The following is a 20,681-nucleotide window of genomic DNA, read 5'->3' on the forward strand; positions in this document are numbered from 1 at the left end:
AATGTTTGCATCAATATACATTAGGAAACTTGGTCTATTATTTTCTTTTTCTGTTTTGGCTTTTCCTGGTTTAGGTGCCAGCACTATACTTGTGTCATAAAAGGAATTTGATGAGACCCCTTCTTTGCTTATTTTTGCAAATTTTACATATTATTTGAATTAATTGTTCTTTAAATGTTTGGTAGAATTGACTTGTAAATCCATCTGGTCTTGGTAATTTTTTTCTTAGGGAGTTCATTAATGACTTGTTCAATTTAGTTGTCTAAAATGAGATTATTTAAATATTTTCTTTCCTGTTAATCTGAGCAACATATATTTTTGTAAATATTCATCCATTTTACTTAGATTGTGAGTTTTATTGATCTACATTTGGGCAAAATATCTCTTAATTATTTCTTTAATTTACTCTCTATTAATGGTGAATTCAATATTTTCATTTTTGATACTGGTCATTTGTTTTTCTTATTTCTGTTTTAAAGTCAAATTAACCAAAGGTTTTGTTGCTTTTTCTTTTCATAAACCAGTTCTTAATTTTATTTATTAATTTAATAGATTTCTTACTTTCAGTTTTGTTGATCTCTCCTTTGATTTTCACAATTTATAATTTGGTACTTAATTGGATATTCTTAATTTGTTCTTTTTCTAGCTTTTTTGGTTGCAACCCAATTAGTGGATCTCCTCATTGTCTTTTATTCATGTACTCATTTAGAGACAGACAATGTCCACTAAGAATTGCTTTGGCTGCATCCTATAAGTTTTAGTTTGTTTTATCATTATTGCCATACTTTTTTGATGAAATCATTGATTGTTTCTATAATTTGTTGTTTGATCCACTTATTTTTTAAGATTAGATTGTTCACTTTCTAATAATTTTTATTCTATCTTTCAATGGCCCTAAATTGCATGTAATTTTTATCACATTATGATCTGGAAAAGGATGCATTTAATATTTCTGGCTGCATTTTATTGTGAAGTTTTTATGTCCTAATTTATAGTAAATTTTTGTGCAGGTTGCATGTTCCACTAATAAAAAAGATATTTCTTTTTGTCCCCATTAAATTTTCCCATGGTCTATCAGATATACCTTCTTTAAAATTCTATTTACTGGCTTAACTTATTGTTTATTTTGTGGTTAGATATGTCTACCTCTGAGAGGGGGAGATTGAGGTTACCCTTTTGGATAGTTTTGCTTTCTGTTTTCCCCTATAACAGGCTTAACTTTTCCTCTAAAAATTTGGATGCTATATCACTTGGTGCATATATGTTTAGTATTGATATATTACTTCATTATCTGTGGTATCCTTTAGCCAGCTGTAGTTTCCTTCCTTATCTATCTCTTTTAATTAGACCTATTTTTGTTTTGTTTTACTTGCGATCAGGATTGCAACCCTTACTTTTTCACCTTCAGCTGAAGCATAATAAATTCTCCAGCCTTTTTTTTTTTTTACTATACATCTCTATTTCAAATGTGTTTCTTGCAAGCAACATACTGTAAGATATTGGTATTCCATTCTGCTATCCACTTCTGTTTTATGGAGAGTTCATTCCATTCACATTCATAGTTATGATTATTAACTGTCTATTACCCTCATCTTATTTTACCCATTTAGACGTTTTCCCCGTCTTTCTTTTCATCATATCAGTACTCATCAATGTTTTGTTTCTGACCAAGACCTCTTTTATCAGCCTTCCTCCATTTTCTTTTGCCTTTCCCTTCCTACTTCCCCATAGGATAAGATAAATTTCTATATCCAACTTAGTGTGCATGTTCTGTCTTTGAGCCAAATCTAATGAGAGCAAGATTGAAATTATGCTCATGCCCTCCCTTTTTTTCTTCTTATGTAGTAGGTCTTTGGTGCCCATTTATGTGATGTAATTTACCCTATGCTGCCTTCCTCTTTTCTATTCTCCTAGTACAATCTTTTTTCCCACTCCTTAACTTTTTTATATCATAATATTAAAGTCAACCTATACCCACACAATCTATTTAAGTGTATTTTTTTCTAATTGCCTTAATAGAGTCAGAGTTTTCAAGAATTATAAGTATTATTTTCCTGTGTAGGCTAGTCAATAGTTTAATCTATTGAATAGCATGTTTTTCCCCCTTTACTATTTACTTTTGTATGTTTCTCTTGAGTCTTGTAATTAAAAACTGAATTTCCTCTTTTGCTCAGGTATTTTGATCAGGAAAGTTTCAAAGTTCCCTATTTCATTGAATATCCATCTTTTTCCCTGAAAGACCAAGCTCAGTTTTTCTAGGTAATTGATTCTTGGCTGTAATCCAAGATCCTTTGCTTTCCCTAATATCATATTCTAAATCCCTACTATTCTAATATAGAAGCTACTTGTCTAATATACCTGTGAACATACTTGTTTTACAAGAAGAATAAGGATAGATGGCATTTATGCAGTGTAAGGTTTGCAAAATACTTTCATAAGTATGACATTTATTTCTCATGATTACTGTAAAAAGATAACTATGTATGTACTATTATCCCCATTTTAAAGATGAGCAACTAGAAACTCAGAGATCCATACCTTTGATCACATAATAAGTGTTAGAGTTGGTGTTTGACCCCAGGTTTTTATATTCATGAAAACTATTACTCTTAGTATTAAGCTGCTTCTCTAGGCACTTTTATGAGAGATACTTAGGAAATATCTGTTTAATTAATAAGTATTTTTCCAAAATGGATATAAAGGAAAATTAGAAAGGCAATGTGGTACAGTAGAAAGATCTCTGGCTTTGGAGTAAAAAGAGTTGGTTTTAAATCTAGCTCTGACTCTAACTATCTCTGAGCTTCACTAAACACCTATTCCAATGACTCATTGTTCTGTTGAGGTGAGAGGTGAGTGACTCAAGGTTTTCAAAACTTATAAAAAATTCTAAATTCTAGAAGGCCTAGTAAGCTAGGAAGGCTTTGTGTACTGAAGTGGTTTATTTTCTTTACTCAAGCAATCAACATAGTAGATTATGTCCACTGATCAATATTAAGAAAGATACTGGAAGCTTATTGCATTGCAAGAAACAAAAACAAGAGAGTACTAGGTCTCAACAAAATTCTGAAGCAGATAGTTCAGAGTTCATTTTTTTCATCTTTTTAAAAAGAACATTTTTTTTTCTTTTTAGGACCTAGGTATCCATGCCATTTTCTAGCTGTCTTGTTACCATGGCCCTATTTTCTATCCAGCATGTATTTTCTATCTAGGTAGGACTAGCACCTCTGGTGAGAGTACTTGCTGAGCCCTTTCCAGAGCTGCTTATCCCCTTTGTATTCACCTTTCAACTAACTCTCACCTGTGACTCCAAGGAGTTTATAACATGCACAGTAGCCATAACTCAGTAAACTTTTTGGGTTAATGGGATAAATCAGATTGATGGTTGATAGCTGACATACCTCAAACTCATCAGTGTGTTGGGGGGGGGGGTGTCCACCCAACTATGTAAAGATTTCTTCCACCAGAATGGGCAGACAAGAACAATTTGCTTCACCAGCCATGGCTGCTTAGATTTATATTATCAGCATTTATCCCAGTATCATGCATGTAATAAACACTTAATAGATCTTTTTTCTGTCTGTTAAGTTATCTGATGTCCATTTGTCAAATGAGTTAACATATGTAAAGTGTTTTGCAAACCTTGAAGTACTTGTTATTATTGGTTTCATTATTACAATCATCTATTCTTGGTGGTCCCTTCAACTCTTCATTACTCAATTCGTTTAGATTCTTTTCTTTTCTCCTTCATGAAAAACTAGTCCCTGAATGTTAGTTAATCAGAACATCATCACAATAATATACAATTCCCACCATAATCTATTTTAGCACTTGTATTTGGAAACTGATCCATTTCATAGACTTGAGTTCTCAATAGATGAATTATCAAACAGAAATTACATGAGTGTTAACTTATCTATTACACCCATGCAGCTAAAATGTTGTAAAGTTTGGAGCCTGATTCAGGAGAGTTAAGAGTTAAGACTGATATTCAAGCCTTGAAGAAATTTTTCTTTTTCATTTTTTTCTTTTCGGTTTGATTATTTTGCATTCCTAATGTCATGAGATTTTCTAAATAAGTTAGCGTTTTATAGATAATAGCTACCTATGTAGAAAATTGACTTCTTGGACTTTGGGAAATTTACAGATAAGAAAATTTCATATATCTCAGACAAAACCATGATAGCAAGCCCTCAGATAAAAATTAACCATGAAGTGAACCAGACTCTTCTCTCTGCCTCTTTCTTCCTTTTTGCCTTTTTCTGCCTTCTAAGTCTGTTCAATTTTAATGTTCAAGATGCCATACTTGAGAGCAGAGGTAGCAAACTTAATTGCCTTCCAGCAAATGCCTTAGAACCCTTCAGATGTAAAGAAAATTGGTTAAATATCATCAACACACTGAACCTTTAAATATTATTAATAAGACTTATTCTTTTGACCTTTTATTTCTGTTTAAATACAGATATTTTAATCATATATGAGACTTTTCCTTGGCATAAATGAAACTGAAAACCATTTTTAAAGTTACTATATTTGCAAAGTGATCTTGATGATAATACTAAGGAGCAAGGGTAGTGTGAGACTACACACACACACACACACACACACACACACACACAAGATATATTCTTCCTCAAAGTACGTAGGAGAAAATTTTCAATGCTTGTGTATTTGCCTTTTATACTGTAATGGAGGCCTGAGATAATTATAAAAATGCTATTTAAAAATTCTCCGTGGAGTTAAGGCTTTTTTCACTTTCATAATGTCTTTCATTTTCCTGACACACATTAGAATTTTAAAAAGCATTTGCTAATAAATGGTTGAAAGAGCATCTGGAAGAGTTTGAGCATCTTTTTAACCAATTCCTTCCTTCCCTGTCCTTCCAATCATGTGCTTCTCAAAGAAAGTTTTTGCAAAACTCTAAGCTATCATATACTACTTTAGAGTTTATGCTTTATCAAAATTGAACTAAAATACTTCATATCAGAGGTAATTGGGACTCTTCAAAGACTCTGATGGTAAAAATGTAAGCTTTGGATATTCCTAAGGTTTAACTGTGTATCTGGTGTCTATCATATGATGACAAGCTTAACAGATGCAGATAAGATAAAGAGAATAAATATAATTGCATATACTGAAGTTCTTAAATGCAGTTACACTTGATATCATCTACAAAGCTTTAGGATGATTGCAGTCTGTGTTGGTGAAAGGGATGCTCTCACACAGGTCCATGTCCTTATTGAGTTGTTTATTTACTTCCTGTGATGTAGATGGTATGTCTTTCCCTCTTCTGCAATGTCCTTGTCCTTCTATAGGTTCACCAAGTACTTTTACCCAATGTTCTGAAAACCTCCTTTCTTTCTTCTAATACCACTAAGAATACTAGGAGAGCACTGAAGATGCTTACATTTAATCCACTTACCATATACTGAGTCTATGTTCTTTTATTTCTATAATGGTATCGTTTTCTCCTATTCTTTGAAGTTATTCCCATCAACCATACACTTTAAAATTTTTCTCTGGATTATACTAATTTTTAATTCTTTATTGATCATTATTTCCTAATTCTCAAAGTCTTGCAAAACTGATAGAATATTAATATTAACAAAATGGACCTTTGTCTTTGGGAAGAATTGGGGTTATTAAAGCATCCCATTGCCTTTAATCTCTGTAGAACCTTTTCTAGAATACTCCTTAACCACTTAAAAGAATTTGGCCTGACCAACCACATAGGATGAAGAATGTCTATTGCCCAGATTAGGACATGCATTTCGATGGATAATCTATTTAATAGAATTGATAGTAAAATTGATAATAAAAATTCATTTTATTAAATCAGTATGTATATTTGGAATAACTAAAATAAATGGATAATGAATTGGGCCTAGAATTAAACAGGAAGAGATAATTGCACTGAATGGCCTTTAGGCTCCTTTGATAAAGGGCGTTCTCACAGTGACAAAATGTTTTTCTTGGTAGAAGAGGGTAGTGGTAAATAAAAATCTATTATTTCAGTCAGATAAAGACTATACCTATGTGTTTTGAGGTGAAGAAAATGAGGTTCAGAGAGATGAAATGTTTTAACTACAGTTAACTCATTTTCTACCATGTACTATGAGATTTCATGTTGTTGGTTTTGTTCTTCCTCTACCAAGAAAGGAGGGTAAGGGTGAGGAGCGAATGATTGATACAGTATTTACTATGTATTAGGAAAAACTTTATAAATATTTTTTCATTTGATCTTCACAACAAATCTGCTATTATTATTCCCATTTTGCAGTTGAAGAAACTGAGACAGACAGAATGAAGTGACTTGGCCAATGTCACTCAGCTATTAAATGCTTGAGTCTGGATTTGAGCTTAAATATTCTTAACTGCAGTTCTAACACTCTGTGCACTATGACACTATGGTAACTAGCAACTATCTTGTCCTTATTATGGGCATTTTCACTAGTTGTCCCAATGCTTAGAGTGCTCTCCTTCTTCACCTTTGCCTCCTGACTTCCCTAACTTCCCTCAAATTCCAGCTAAAATTCTACTTTCTACAAGAAATCTTTCCTGACCCCCTCCCCCCCATTCTCATGTCTGCTCTCTATTAATTACCTCCAATTTATTCCATATATTTGTACATAACTGTTTACATATTATCTTCTCGCATTAGACTGTGAGTTTCTTGAAAGTAGAATCTATCTTTTAACTTTCTTTGTATCTCTAGTGTGTAGCACAGTACCTAACATACAGTAGGTCCTTAATGCATGCTTATTGATTGTAACACTATGTTTTAATGTTATAATTTAAACCTAACAATCTTTAGAGTCCCAAATTCAGTGACTTTCTTCCTTCTTCCATATCCTTCCTTCCTCCCTCCCTCCATTTTTTCCTCCTTCCCTCTCTTCTTCCTTTATTTCTTTGTTTCTTCCTTCCTTCCTTCTTTCCTTTCTTCCTTTTTTTTCTTTCAACAACCTCTCACTCTTTTAATAAAATTATTGATGAGAGTTAATTCATTACCAGTCATAGAACTATTTGCATTGAACCAGGAGAAAAAGTCAGAAATGAAGCCCTAAAAATGAAATTTCCAAGTTCAGTGAATAATGGAAAACAAATATTTTGTGTTTCTTATCTCATATCATTTTATATCATACAAGCAACTTGTCTTCCCCAACTTCTAAGCAATTCTAACATGCTAAAAATGCTCTAACATTAACCTAGGCAACATCAAAAGTAATATCACGATGCTGATGATAACACATTCCTGGAAAGGTGCAATTTGAAAGATCAATATATCATAGGAAGAATGTAAAAGTGGAATAAATTACACTAATAGCTTTTATTTCTCCAAAATTATAGATCTGACTTTGTAGAAATATTTCTTTGTTTGCTTGTTTTATGTCCTGTGACCCATATAGCCTAGTCAGAACATATAACTGTAATTTTACATTATAATTTTAGGGGAAGAATGAATCAGATAGAAATTCAAGACCTAACAACATATTTAAACAAGAAAACAGTACATGTTTTATAGCTCCTTCCTCCTAGTTTAGAGAAAAGACATACTTTTATATACTATTGAGAGCAAAATAGATTAATGAGGAGGGTCTGGAATTTTGTAGTTTTGGTATATAATTGACTCACTGCAGCAATTATAATGACTAGAGATGGCTGAAATCCCATATCTAGACAGGAGGAATAGTTACTGAACCAGGAGCAGAGAGAATTTTATGCAGCAAGTATTGAGGGTAAATCAGTGTCACTGGATACAAAAAGAAGTTTGTATAGGTCCTAATATCTGTGTTGTTGTTGTTGTTGTAGTTGTTTTAGTCCTTCCTGCCTCTCCCTTACTCCTTTTGGAGTTCTCTTAGTAAATTGCATAGAGTGATTTGCCCTTTCCTTCTCCAGATCATTTTACATATAAGGAAACTGAGGCAAACAGGTTAATAACTTACCCAGGCTCACACAGCTAGTATCTGAACCTCCTGCTTCCAGGATCAGTGAACTATGTACTGTGCCACCTAACTGGGTTGAGGAAAGTAACTGAGACACTTAAAAACAAGTAGCAAGCATCAAAATGTCTATAGATAGACCAAGAAAGTAAGGCAGCACTTGAGCCTCAGAGATGAAAGGGGGCAGGAGTTTGGCTACTGTAGATATAGGGAAATATTTTGTTAGTAGAATTTGGGATACTGAGTAAAAACAGGCTCAAAAGCTCAATAATGAAGAAAAATTACTATTGTTGGATTGCATATATGTAATGCCCCATTTATCAATAGGATCCAAAGCCAAATAAATCACTAGGAAAAGAAAAGCATACATTTGATTTTTAACAAAGAAGTTCTTAACATTTTTTTAGGAGGAGAGGGGAGACATGAACTCCTTTGTCATTTTGGTGAAGGCCATGAACCTTCTCAGAATATTGTTGTTAAGTACACAGAATAAAATGCATGAAATTACAAAGGAAATCCATTATATTGAAAAGCAGTTATCAAAATATTAAAACTAGACAAAATAGTTTTCCCATTTTCAGGTAAAGAATATTTCCTTTTCCATTCTTGTAACTTATTGGACACATTTTATCCTTCTTTCTTCCCTCCCTTTTTTTCCCTCCATTTCTCTCTTCTTTCCTTCCTTTCTCTCTCCCTCTTTCCCTCCCTTTTTCTCAACCTCTCTTTCTTTTTCTGTCTCTCTTGCTCTCTGTGTGCCTCTCTTTCCCTTGACAAAGAATGTGTAATTCCTATTTAAAGCCCTATCTATAAAATCCATTATTTTTTATGACAATTTTGATGAGCTAAGAATGGGAAAAAAAAAAAAAAAAACTTTGGCCTGTATTTTATTGTTATTTGGGTGTTCACAGGAATAATTGAAAAGTGATAAATATCTAAATTTTTCCTGTCCATATTGCTCTTTTGCTCTTAGTTGTAATGGGCCAGAACCCTGGAGAAATGTACTCCAGCCTCTGGGGGCTCTCTTGTCACCTGCATTCCTCCACTGAAACCAAGACCCATTCTGGAAGGCCTCCAGAAAGCTAGCCCGGCCCCAGGTGAAGGAGATAGAATGTGAAGGAGATAATAAAGACTTTAGACATTATTCCTGACTATTCTCTTGGTGGTTATTCTGCTGAAACCAAGGCTGATCCCTTTGATCACCTCTGATCAACTATCATTTCAGCACAGATTAATTATCATTTGATAGGATATGAGCAAATTGCTGCTGCTGCTTTAAAAGCATGGGCCACCCTTCCAGGAAGACAAGATAGAGAGGAAGCCTTCATGAGAATACAGCAAGGTCCAAATGAACCCTTTGCTGATTTTGTAGGACATCTGCAGACAGCTGTCATATGAACTATTGGTGAAGATTCAGCAACAGCAATAATGATAAAACAGCTTGCTAGGGAAAATGCTAATAAGGTTTATAGAAGAATTATACTAGTACTTCACAAGGATGCTCCTTTAGGGGAGATCATAAGATGCTGTGCCACAGTGGGCACAAATACCTTTTATACCCAAGCTATGCTGTAGAACATGGGAAGACAGGGTCCCTTTTGGCAAGGTACTTCTAGAGGGACTCGTCAATGCTTTCAGTGTGGTAAAGTAGGGCATCTGAAAGCTCAGTATTGGCATAGAGATAGAGTGAGAGGACAGGGTGAGAGAACAATACCCAAAATCCTATGTCCAAAATGCAACAGAGGCTTCCATTGGGCATCAGAATGTAGATTGACTCAGGGAAACAAGAGACAGGGCCCAGTTCCAGGGTTCCAGGCTAAAAACTGGAGGGTTGGGGGGGATGATGGCAACCAAGGTTATACCTAAAGAGTCTTTAGAAGTTCTGTACTCAGACATGATCAATCAGCCAAGAAGCAATCCAATGAGAGAATGGGATTACAATATTACAATTGGGGAGAATACAGGTTTTATAACCCAATGGAAGGGCATTGTCCAATGTGAGCAGCTCTAATATAATTGCCAGGTGATGAGGAGAGGTCCATAATTTGGTGAATGGAAGGGACCCAGATAGGTTATCTGCTTGGGGGAGAGGGTATGCTTGATGGAGCAGGATGGAGAAGGAATTAGATGGGTGCCAACAAGCTGTATTCACCTTGTCCATTGGAGAGGGATAGAAAACAGTGAACAACCTCAAAACAAAAGAGAAAACTCAAACAACATCGGGTTGTTCATAGCATGATTGTTAACCCAATGTGTATGGCAATTGACTCATGAACATCAAAAATTGTTGCTAAGACTGTTAGAGAACTTCAAAACCTGCAGGAATCATTGGTTTCTCTGAGATGAAAAATTGTTGATAAGATTGTTGTGGAACTTCAAAATCAGCAGGAATCATTGGATTTCCTGAGACATGATAAGACTGATACAGGACTTCAAAACTTGCAGGAATCATTGGATTCCCTAACACATGAAATAATGGACAATAGATTGGTTTTGGATTATTTCTAGGACTTATGGACATGTATAATTCCTCATGTTGATTCATGTTGTTTGTTACATCATTACTAGCCTATGTTAGATTACTATGTGTTTATGTAATACCTGCCATACTGATGGATTTATGTATACCTGTTTCAAGTGAGACCCTTCAGAAACCCACTAACAAAATCTGGTTTGACTCCCTGAGAAGTCAGGGAAGGTGTGACCATCTATGTTCTAAAACAAAAGAAAGTGGGAAATGTAATGGACCAAAACCCTGGAAAAATGTATTTGAAACAAGAATTCTTACAACAAGGTGTTAACTTAGTGGAATTGATAAGACAATGGTTATTTAGTTTAGCTTGTGAGTTCTCTAATTCTGTATGATTGATTTAATCTTACAACAAATAATGGTTCCCTAGTGATATAATGATTGGTTTATACTCGGTATACTGTAATGGTGTAATTGTAATAGAGTATATAAAGAGAGGACAAAGTCAGCCACAAAGATTCCATCTTTGATGAGCCTTATGGTGGATCTCCTGCTTCCTGAACTTTGAGAGGGAACATTTGACCAGCATCTGGTGGCTCTCCTGCCTCCTGCATTCTTCCACTGAAACCAAGACCCATTCTGGAGGGCCTCCAGAAAGCTAGCCTGGCCCCAGCTGAAGGAGACAAACTATGAAGGAGATAATGAAGACTTTGGGCTTTATTCCTGATTATTCTTATGGTGATTATTCTTCTGAGACCAAGGCTGGTCCTGAGATCTTCAGAAAGTTAACCAGAACATTTCACTTAGTGACACATGCCTATAAAAAAGTGATTCTATGATAATTACCAGCCTCCACCAGGAGGAAAAGAAAAAAAGATTATTTACACAGAACATGGCATATTGAAGCTTTTTTGAGGTTATCCTTTGTAACAAGTTGCTGAGAAGATGGGAGTTTGGGAAAGTATGTTATACTTCCTCTAGGCATTTAGATCTTCAGAGGTATATATGTAATCTCCAAACTCAGCTTAAATCAGGATTAAGCTTTCTTGATCTCAGTATAAAGCAGGGTAAAAGCTTCTGAGATGATTAATTAGTAGTCACAAAATTCCTGATGGGGTGCCAGCACCAAAGAGAAGTCATCATTTTTTCTTTTTAGACAAAAAAAAGTACCATTTGGGGCTAGCATCAGCCAAATTTAATTTTCTCCCCCTTATTCTCAAGTATTCAAATGAGATGATCAACTACATGAATCAGATTTCTACAGATGGAAAAGACCTTAATGATCAATGACTTCAGCCTCCTCATTTTATAGATGAGAGAACTGAGTCTGAGACAAGTTAAGTTGTAGGAACCAAAAGGAGACTTGGAACCTAGACTAAAGTACAGAGTCCAAGTTCAGCTACAAGTTCAACATTCTTTCCACTATACCTGACAGGAAACATTGGATGAGAGTATTCTTCTATGAGTAACAGGAATTAGAATTTTTAAAAAAGCCCCAGGGTTAGGGATTGTATCTGAGATTTCATTGATTTAGAGAACTTAGATCATCTCTGACTCAAGAAATAGTTCCACAAAATTATCTAGGAGTGTTATATATATGGTATGTGGCAGAGGCAGTGCTTGATCACAGGTTTTTGTGACTTCAAGGCTAATTTTCTATCCATTAAGACAAATATCCTCATCACCATCATCATCATCATCACAATACTAAAAATAATAGCTAACACATATAACAGAAATCTGGAGGGGGAATCAAAATGGTGGAGTACAGACAGAAAGCTATTCCAGCTTTCCCAGTTTCCCTCAAAAACCACATGAAACCAAGCTTTTGAAAGAGTCTGACATAATAAAATCACTCTCCAGCTCAAGATAGACTGAAAAAAAGTTCAAGAAAGGTCAGTCTCACTGGGGTGAAAAGAGTGTCCAGCTCAGCTCAGGCTCTGGGAAACCTAGTGAGAGGGTCTTTTCCCAGTTTCCCTCAAAAACCACATGAAACCAAGCTTTTGAAAGAGTCTGACATAATAAAATCACTCTCCAGCTCAAGATAGACTGAAAAAAAGTTCAAGAAAGGTCAGTCTCACTGGGGTGAAAAGAGTGTCCAGCTCAGCTCAGGCTCTGGGAAAGCTAGTGAGAGGGTCTTAATCATAGAAAACCAGCAACTAAGACCATCAGTCCTGACTCAGTAAAAGAACAGATCAGTGAGGCAGCCTCCAGTCCCAGATCAGAAGGCAAACTCTCGAAAACCAGGTTAATTCCTGAAAAGAGCAGGCAAAGCTACCCCCTGCAAACACAAGGGCCTCCTGTGCTCACAGCCAAGGCTCAGAGCTGCAAAGGAAGCTGGTCATAGTTCCCTTTTTAATTCAGGAGTAGCATTCAACCATAAAAGTTAAAAAAAAAAAAGAAAATAACAAAAGCAAAGGAAAGAAAATAAGCAAGAAACAGAAAAGAATCTTGACCATAGAAAGTTACTATGGTGACAGGGAAGACAAAAATATCCCAGACAAAGACAAAATATCCAAAGAGAAAATCTCAGAGAATAATATGAATTGATCTCGACCCTAAAGAGGATTCTTGGAAGTGCTCATATAACACTTTAAAAGGCAAATAAGAAAGGTAAAAGAAAAGATGAGAAAAGAAATGAGAGGTATGCATGAAAAAGTTAGCATCTTGGAAAATGAAGGGAAAAAATTGACTGAAGAAAATAACTGCTTAAAAAATACAATTGGCTAGATGCAAAAAAAAAAAAAAAAAAATCACTGAAGAAAGCACCTTCCAAAACAGAATAATCAAATGGAAGAAGGGATACAAAAGCTAAATGAAGAAAATCATACATTAATAACTAAAACAGGGCAAATGGAAGCTAATGACTCTGTAAGGCAGCAAGAATCAATCTAAAAAGAATGAAAAAATGGAAGAAAATGTGAAATATCTCAATGGAAAAACAGCTGGCCTGGAAAATAGATATAGAAGAAACAATTTAAAAATTATTGGCCTACCTAAAGGCTATGACAAAAAAAAAAAAAAAAAGGCTGCATAGCATTCTTCAAATCATTAAAGAAAACTACCACAATATTCTAGAAAACAAAGGGGGAAATACTCATTGAAAGAATCCACTGGTTACCTTTCAAAAAAGCTATCCCCCAAGGAATATTGTTGTGAAACTCCAGAACTACAAGCTCAAGGAAAAAATATTTTAAGCTGCCAGACAAAAACAATTTATATATCAAAGAACAACAGTCATAATAACCCAGGATCTGACAGTTTCTATAATAAAGGATCAGACAACCTGGAATATCATTTTCCAGAAGAAAAAGGACCGGGGGTTACAACCAAGAATTACCTATCCAGCAAGGCTCAGCATCATCTTCAGGGGAAGCAATGGAGCTTCAATGACATCAAAGCCTTTCAGTAATTTTTATGGCATGAACCAGAACTAACAAGAAATTCTAATCTACAAACAGAGGACTTAAGAGAAGTATAGAAAGGTAAACAGGAGAAATATATATTATTTAAAGATTAAACTTTTTACAACCCTAGATAGGAAAATGATATCTGTAACTCTTGACAACTTGAGAACAGATACAGTTCTGTTTGGGCAAATAGAGAGGAGCATCACATGGACTGAGGGTGTTCTTGTGAATGAACATCAAAGAAAAAGACATTAAGGGGTAGTAAAAGATTTGTATTGGGTAAAGAGGAAAGGGAAAGTATAATGGGAGAATTAATTCATATAAAGAGTTGCAAAATATTACAACTGAGGGAAAATGGAGGAAGACAAGCATAGTCTGAAGTTCTCATCAGTTTTGGCTCTAAGAGGGAAAATCTTAATCATTCAGCTAAGTATAGAAATTAATCTAACCCTGTAAAGAAGTAGGAGGCGGAAGAGGAAATAAAATGGAGGGGCAAGATTGAAGAGAGGACAAAAACACTAGGGAAAAAGGTAAGAGAACTGGGTAAGGGGTCATAGAAGATAAGGTAGTGGGAGGTGTGAGTAAAAACACTGAGAGAAGAGGGTGGAGGTGATAGGAAATAAAGTGGTGATTGGGGTGAGTGAAAAAAACACTATTAAGGAAAGAGTGGAAAAAGTTAACAAAAGTATATACAGGTGAGAAAATAGGATGGAGGGAAATACAGAGCAGAATTAATCATAATGTGAATGGGATGAACCCTCCCATAAAACAGAGGCAAAGACCAGAGAGGATTAAAAAAAAAAAAAAAAAGAATACTACAATATGTTGTTTACAAGAAACACATTTTACAAAGATCGGTACATACAGAGTAAAGATAAAATGCTGGAAGAGAATTTATGCTTGGCTGAAGTAAAAAAAAAAAAAAAAAAAAAGCAGGGATAGCAATTTTGATCCCAGATAAAGCAAAAGCAAAAACATCTTATTAAAAGACATAAGGAGGAAAAGTATATCTTGATAAAGGGAATAATTAATATTGAAATAGTAAGGATACCAAATGTGTATGGTAAAGTGTTGTGTCCTGTTTTCTAGAGCCCCAAGTTGGGGTGATTAAATATACCTTCATAGTGGAGAAGTGATGAGGTGGGACTCCAAAAGATGGTGGGAAAATGGAGTCCATTTATTTCAAGGGCTTTCCCCCTTTTGTAATGTAACAAAAATAACTCTGAGCACGTAAGACAACATAAACAACTTGGTATGTAGTTTACTACCTGGTATCACTCTTCCACCTTCTATCACTCTGCTTCAATCTCAACACAGGTTGTCACCACTCCCTGACTTCTCAGGAAGGCCAAGAGCCCTTAGGGGAGACAGGGAGCCAAACCAGACATTGTTAGCAGGTTCCCTCTGTGTTGAAGGGTCTTATACCTTACCTAGAGTTTCCCCACTGACTGTGATCCTCTACAGTAATGTGTAATGGTAGAGCAGCCAGATTTCTAGAGAAGATTTTAAGCCAGTTACAGGAAGAAATATACAGGAAAACTATTTTAGTGGGGGACTTCAACCTTCCTTTCTCAGAAGCTAACCACAAAATAAACAAGAAAGAAAATGGATTAACAGAATCCTAGACAACCTAGATATGATAGACTTCTGTAGAAAATTGAACAGAGACAGAAAGGCATACATTTTTTTCTCATCAGTACATACCACTTTCACAAAAATTGACCATATATTAGGGTATAAAAGCCTCACACTCAAATGAAGAAAGGCAAAAATAGTTAATGCTTCATTTTCAGATTACAATGAAATAAAATTATGTTCAATGAAGGGTCAGGGAAAGATAGAATAAAAGCCAATTTTAAATTTGTTAATCTAATTCTAGAGAATGAAATCATAACAACAATCCATAATTTCATCCAAGAGAATGGTAATAATGAGACAACATACCAAAACCTATGGAATGCAGCCAAAGCAGTTCTTCAGGGAAACTTTATCTCTCTAAAGAGGAGATCAATGAATTGGGCATGCAACGAAAAAAGTTAGGAAAAGGACAAATTTTAAAAACCCGAATAAATATCAAACTTGAAATTCTGAAACTCAAAGGAGAGAATAATAAAACTGAAATTAAAAAAAAAAAACTATTGAAAAAATAAATAAAATCAAGAGTTGTTTTTATGAAAAAATTCAACAAAATAGGGAAACTTTTGGTTAATTTGATTAGAAAAAAAGGAAAGATAAAAACAAAATCACTAGTTTCAAAAAATGAAAAGGTGAACTTACTACCAATGAAAAAAGACATTAAAGCAATAGTTAGGAGGTATTTTGCCCAAATGTATGGCAGCAAATCTGACAATCTAACAGGAATGGATGAACATTCAAAAAAATATAAATTACCCAGATAAATAGAAGAGGAAGTAAATTATTTAAATAGTCCCATTTTAGAAAAAAAAAAAAAGAAATAGAATAAGCCATTAATGAACTATTAAAGAAAAAGTTTCCAGGGTCAGATGGATTTACAAGTGAATTCTATCAAACATTTAAAGAACAAATAATTCCAATAGTATTTTATATCTATTAGGAAAAATAGGTAAAGGAGTCTTTTTATGACATAAACATGATGCTGAACCAGGAAGAGCTGAAACAGAGAAAGAAATTTACAGACCAATCTCTTCAATGAATATTGAGGCAAAAAAAAATTAAAATATCAGCAAAGAGATCACAGCAATTTATCAGCAGGATAATTCAGTATGACCAAGTGGGATTTATATCAGGAATGGAAGACTGGTTCAATATCAGGAAAATTATTACCATAATTGACCATATCAATAACAAAACCAACAGAAATCATATAATACTCTCAATAGATACAGAAAAAGCTTTTGACAAAATACAGCACCCATTCCTATTAAAAACACTAAGAAGCATAGGGATAAAGGGAACTTGCCTCAAAATAATAAGTATTCTCTATCTAAAAGCAACAGTAAGCACTAATTGTAATGGAGAAAAGCTGAACACATTCCCAATAAGATCATGAGTGAAAAAAGGATGCCCATTATCACCACAATTCTTCAGCATTGTACTAGAAATGTTGATTTAGCAATAAGGAAAAAAAAAGAAATTAAAGGAATTATAAAAGGCAACGAAAAAATAAAACTGTCATTCTTTGCAGATGATATGATATTTAGAGAATCCTAGAAAATCATCCAAAAATCTACTGAAAATAATTCACAGTTTTAGCAAAATTGCAAGATATAAAATAAACCCACACAAATCATCAGCATTTCTATATATTACTGACAAAGCCCATCAGCAAGAAAAAGAAAGAGAAATTCCATTTAAAATTATTGTAGACAAAATAGAATACTTGAGGTCTACCTGCCAAGACCAATCCAAGAACTGTATGAATACAATTACAAAATACTTCTCACACAAATAAAGTCAATTGTAAACTATTGGAAAAATATCAATTGATCATGGGTAGGCTGAATAGTTCAGCCTACCCATGATCAATTGATATATATATATATACAATTCTGCCTAAAGTGATTCACTTTTTCAGCGCCATACCAAAAAACTTCCAACAAATTATTTATATAAATAGAACAAATAATAACAAAATTCATTTGGAAGAATGAAAGGTCAAGAATATCAAGGGAATTAATGAAAAAAATATACAAAGGTGGTGACTTAGTAGTAGTACTGGCATAATACACAGAGTCCTGGATCAGTGGAATAGATTATATACACATGACAAAATAATCAAGGCTTATAGCAACAATCGAATATTTGATAAATCCCAAAACTCCAGCTTCTGGAAAAAGAACTTACTATTTGACAAAAACTGCTGTGAAAACATGAAAATAATATGTCAGAAATTTGTTATAGACCTACATCTCACACTCCATATGAAAAAAGGTCAAAATGGATAGATGACTTTTACACAAAGGATGATACCATAAACAAATTGTGAGAACAAGAGATAATTTACCTATCAGATATTTGGAGAAGGGAAGAATTTATAATCAAAGAAGAACTAGAGAACATTATGAAAAGCAAAATGAACAACTTTGAATATACTAAATTTTTAAAAAATTGTACAAATAAAACCAACAGAAACCAGATTAAAAGGTAAGTACAAAGCTGGGGAAAAAAATCTTTCCAGTCTCTACTATACAATCAGTATTTCTAATACATATTTCATTTCTAATATATATAATATATATATATATGTAAATATAAAAATATATAAAGAACTGTGTCAAATTTGTAAGAATATATTTCATTCCTCAATTGATAAATGACCAAAGGATATGAATTTTCAGATGACAAACTTAAAGCCATCTGTAGTCTTATGAAAAAAGGTCTAAATCACTATTGATTAAAGAAATGCAAATTAAAAGAATTTTAAGTTATCACTTTACACCTCTCAGATTGGCTAAAATGACAGGAGAAGGTTGATAAATGTTGGAGGGAATGTGGGGAAACTGGGATACTAATGCATTCTTGGTAGAGTTGTGAAATAATCCAATCATTCTGGAGAGCAATCTGAAATTATGCCCAAAGGGCTATAAAACTGTGCATACCCTTTGACCAGCAGTGTTTTTATTGGGTCTGTATCACAAGGAAATCATAAAGGAAGGAAAATGACCCACATGTACAAAGATGTTTGTAGCAGGCTTTTTTTGTGGTAGCATAAAATTAGAAAATGACCAACATTTGGGGAATGACTGAAAAAGTTGTGGTACATGAAGATAATGGAATATTATTGTTCTATAAAAATGATGAACAAGCTGATTTTAAAAAGGCTTGGACAGATTTACATGAACTGATGTTGAATGAAACAAGCAGAACCAAGAATACATTGCACACAATAACAGCAAAAATGTGTGATGAGCAACTATGAAGAACTTCATTTTTTTTCAGTGATTCAGTAATCCAAAGAAATCCCAAAAGAGTTTGACAGAAAATGCCATCTGCATCTAGAAAATGACTATTGAGGCTGAATGTAAATCAACACATGCTATGTTCATTTCTTTATTCTGATTTTTTTTATCTCTTCTATTGGTTTTCCCCTTTGTTCTAATTCTTTTCTCCCCACATGATTTGTAAAGCAATATGTAATAAAAATAAATAAAATTAATAACCCCCCCAATTATATAGCATTTACTTTGTGCCAGACAATGTGCTGAAAGTTTTATGATTATTATCACATTTAATTTTCAAATGATCCATATATCCTCAAAATCACAACCATATAATGTAAGTATATAGACATGCATATGTGTACATATACATATATATGTATATATACATGTCTATTATTTAAAAATAAACTATTTTAGATTGAAATGAAGACTACTGTAGTTTTAGAAATACTGAGAGATATTGCCAACAATTTAGTTGTATGAGGCAAAACTGTGACAAACAATAAATTATAGTGGGGAGGGTAGGAGAATAGATAATGTAAGTACCCTAAGGAGTTTTCTTTATCTCCTAAATAGCTTCTTTTTCCTCCATTGCCAAGGGAAATGGCCTTGAGGCATATTCTGTATTGAGGACAATACAGGCTTTGCCCAAAATAATTGATAGCTTTCTTTTGATAAGATTCTAATCATGGATGTTAATTCATTAAAAAAGATAACATTGTAGTTTTAAAATTGCCAAATTGCAGACATTTTTATATCTTTATATCTGTATATATGAAGAAGAGGAGATTGATATTTCCCATGCTCCTATTATGTGTCAAGCTTATGCTAAAGGGTAATAATTTCATAAATCTTATCTCATTTGTTCCTCATAACAATGCAGTGAAATAGATGCTATTACTCCACTTTGTTATTGAGGAAACTGAGGCAGGCAGATTTTTTTTTTTTTGTCTGCAGTCACACAGCTAGTTAGATCTGAGGCTAGGTCTGAACTTAAGACTCCAGGCTTACATATGCTATATGGAAAAGAGGATAGAAATCACAAATCAGATATAATAGAATACAACACAACAGTCAAAGTTTAGGTGACTCTAAAAAAAATCCCTCAGAGGCAACTAGATGGTGTAATGGAAAGAGTGCCAGAGTCAGAAGTACCTGAGTTCAAATCAGGCCTCAGATCCTTAATATGGACTAGCTGTGTGACTTTGAACAAGTCACTTAATCCCAATTGCCTCATCCAAAAAACAAACAATAACAGCAACAACAACAAAAAACTTAAGGAAAAAATAGCAAAATAAACTAAATATTCATGATGATTGTTCTGAGTTTTCTCAGAAACTACCATCTCATTTTGGGCTTAGATTAGGTATCCCTAATCCCAAAATAAACTGAATTCTGAGACTGAAGATCTTTGTAGCACAGACAGACCTAAAGAAAGTATATCATATCTTATTATTCTTAGGCCTTCTGAATTTGAACTCAGCTCTTCCTGACTCCAGACCCAGTGCTCTATTTTTTGTACCACCAATGTCCTTTTTAGCTACATAACTACATTCATATTTTTGAGAGGATTTTTTTTCCTGAGGCAATTAGGGTTAAATGATTTGCCCAGGGTCACACAGCCAGGAAGTATTAAGTGTCTGAGGTCAGATTTGAATTGAGGTCTTTCTGACTTCAGGGCTGGTGCTCTATCCACTGCACCACCTAGTTATCCCTGAGAAAATTCTTGATCAGCTGCTGATTGGTCTAATTAACTTTTAAGATCTCTTCTGATTTTATGAGGTGAGAAATAGCCCAGAAACATCCATATAATCTGGACTGCCAATAGCCTATAACTTGAAATTAAATGAAAACACAAGGATATAAAAATGTGATTTGGGGAGATGATGTTCCCCTTAAAGGCCATTTCTGGGAAGACACTCAGACTTAAGATTGATCACTCAGC

Source organism: Antechinus flavipes, chromosome 4 (genome assembly GCF_016432865.1).
Source record: "Antechinus flavipes isolate AdamAnt ecotype Samford, QLD, Australia chromosome 4, AdamAnt_v2, whole genome shotgun sequence".
In the NCBI taxonomy this organism is placed as follows: domain Eukaryota; kingdom Metazoa; phylum Chordata; class Mammalia; order Dasyuromorphia; family Dasyuridae; genus Antechinus; species Antechinus flavipes.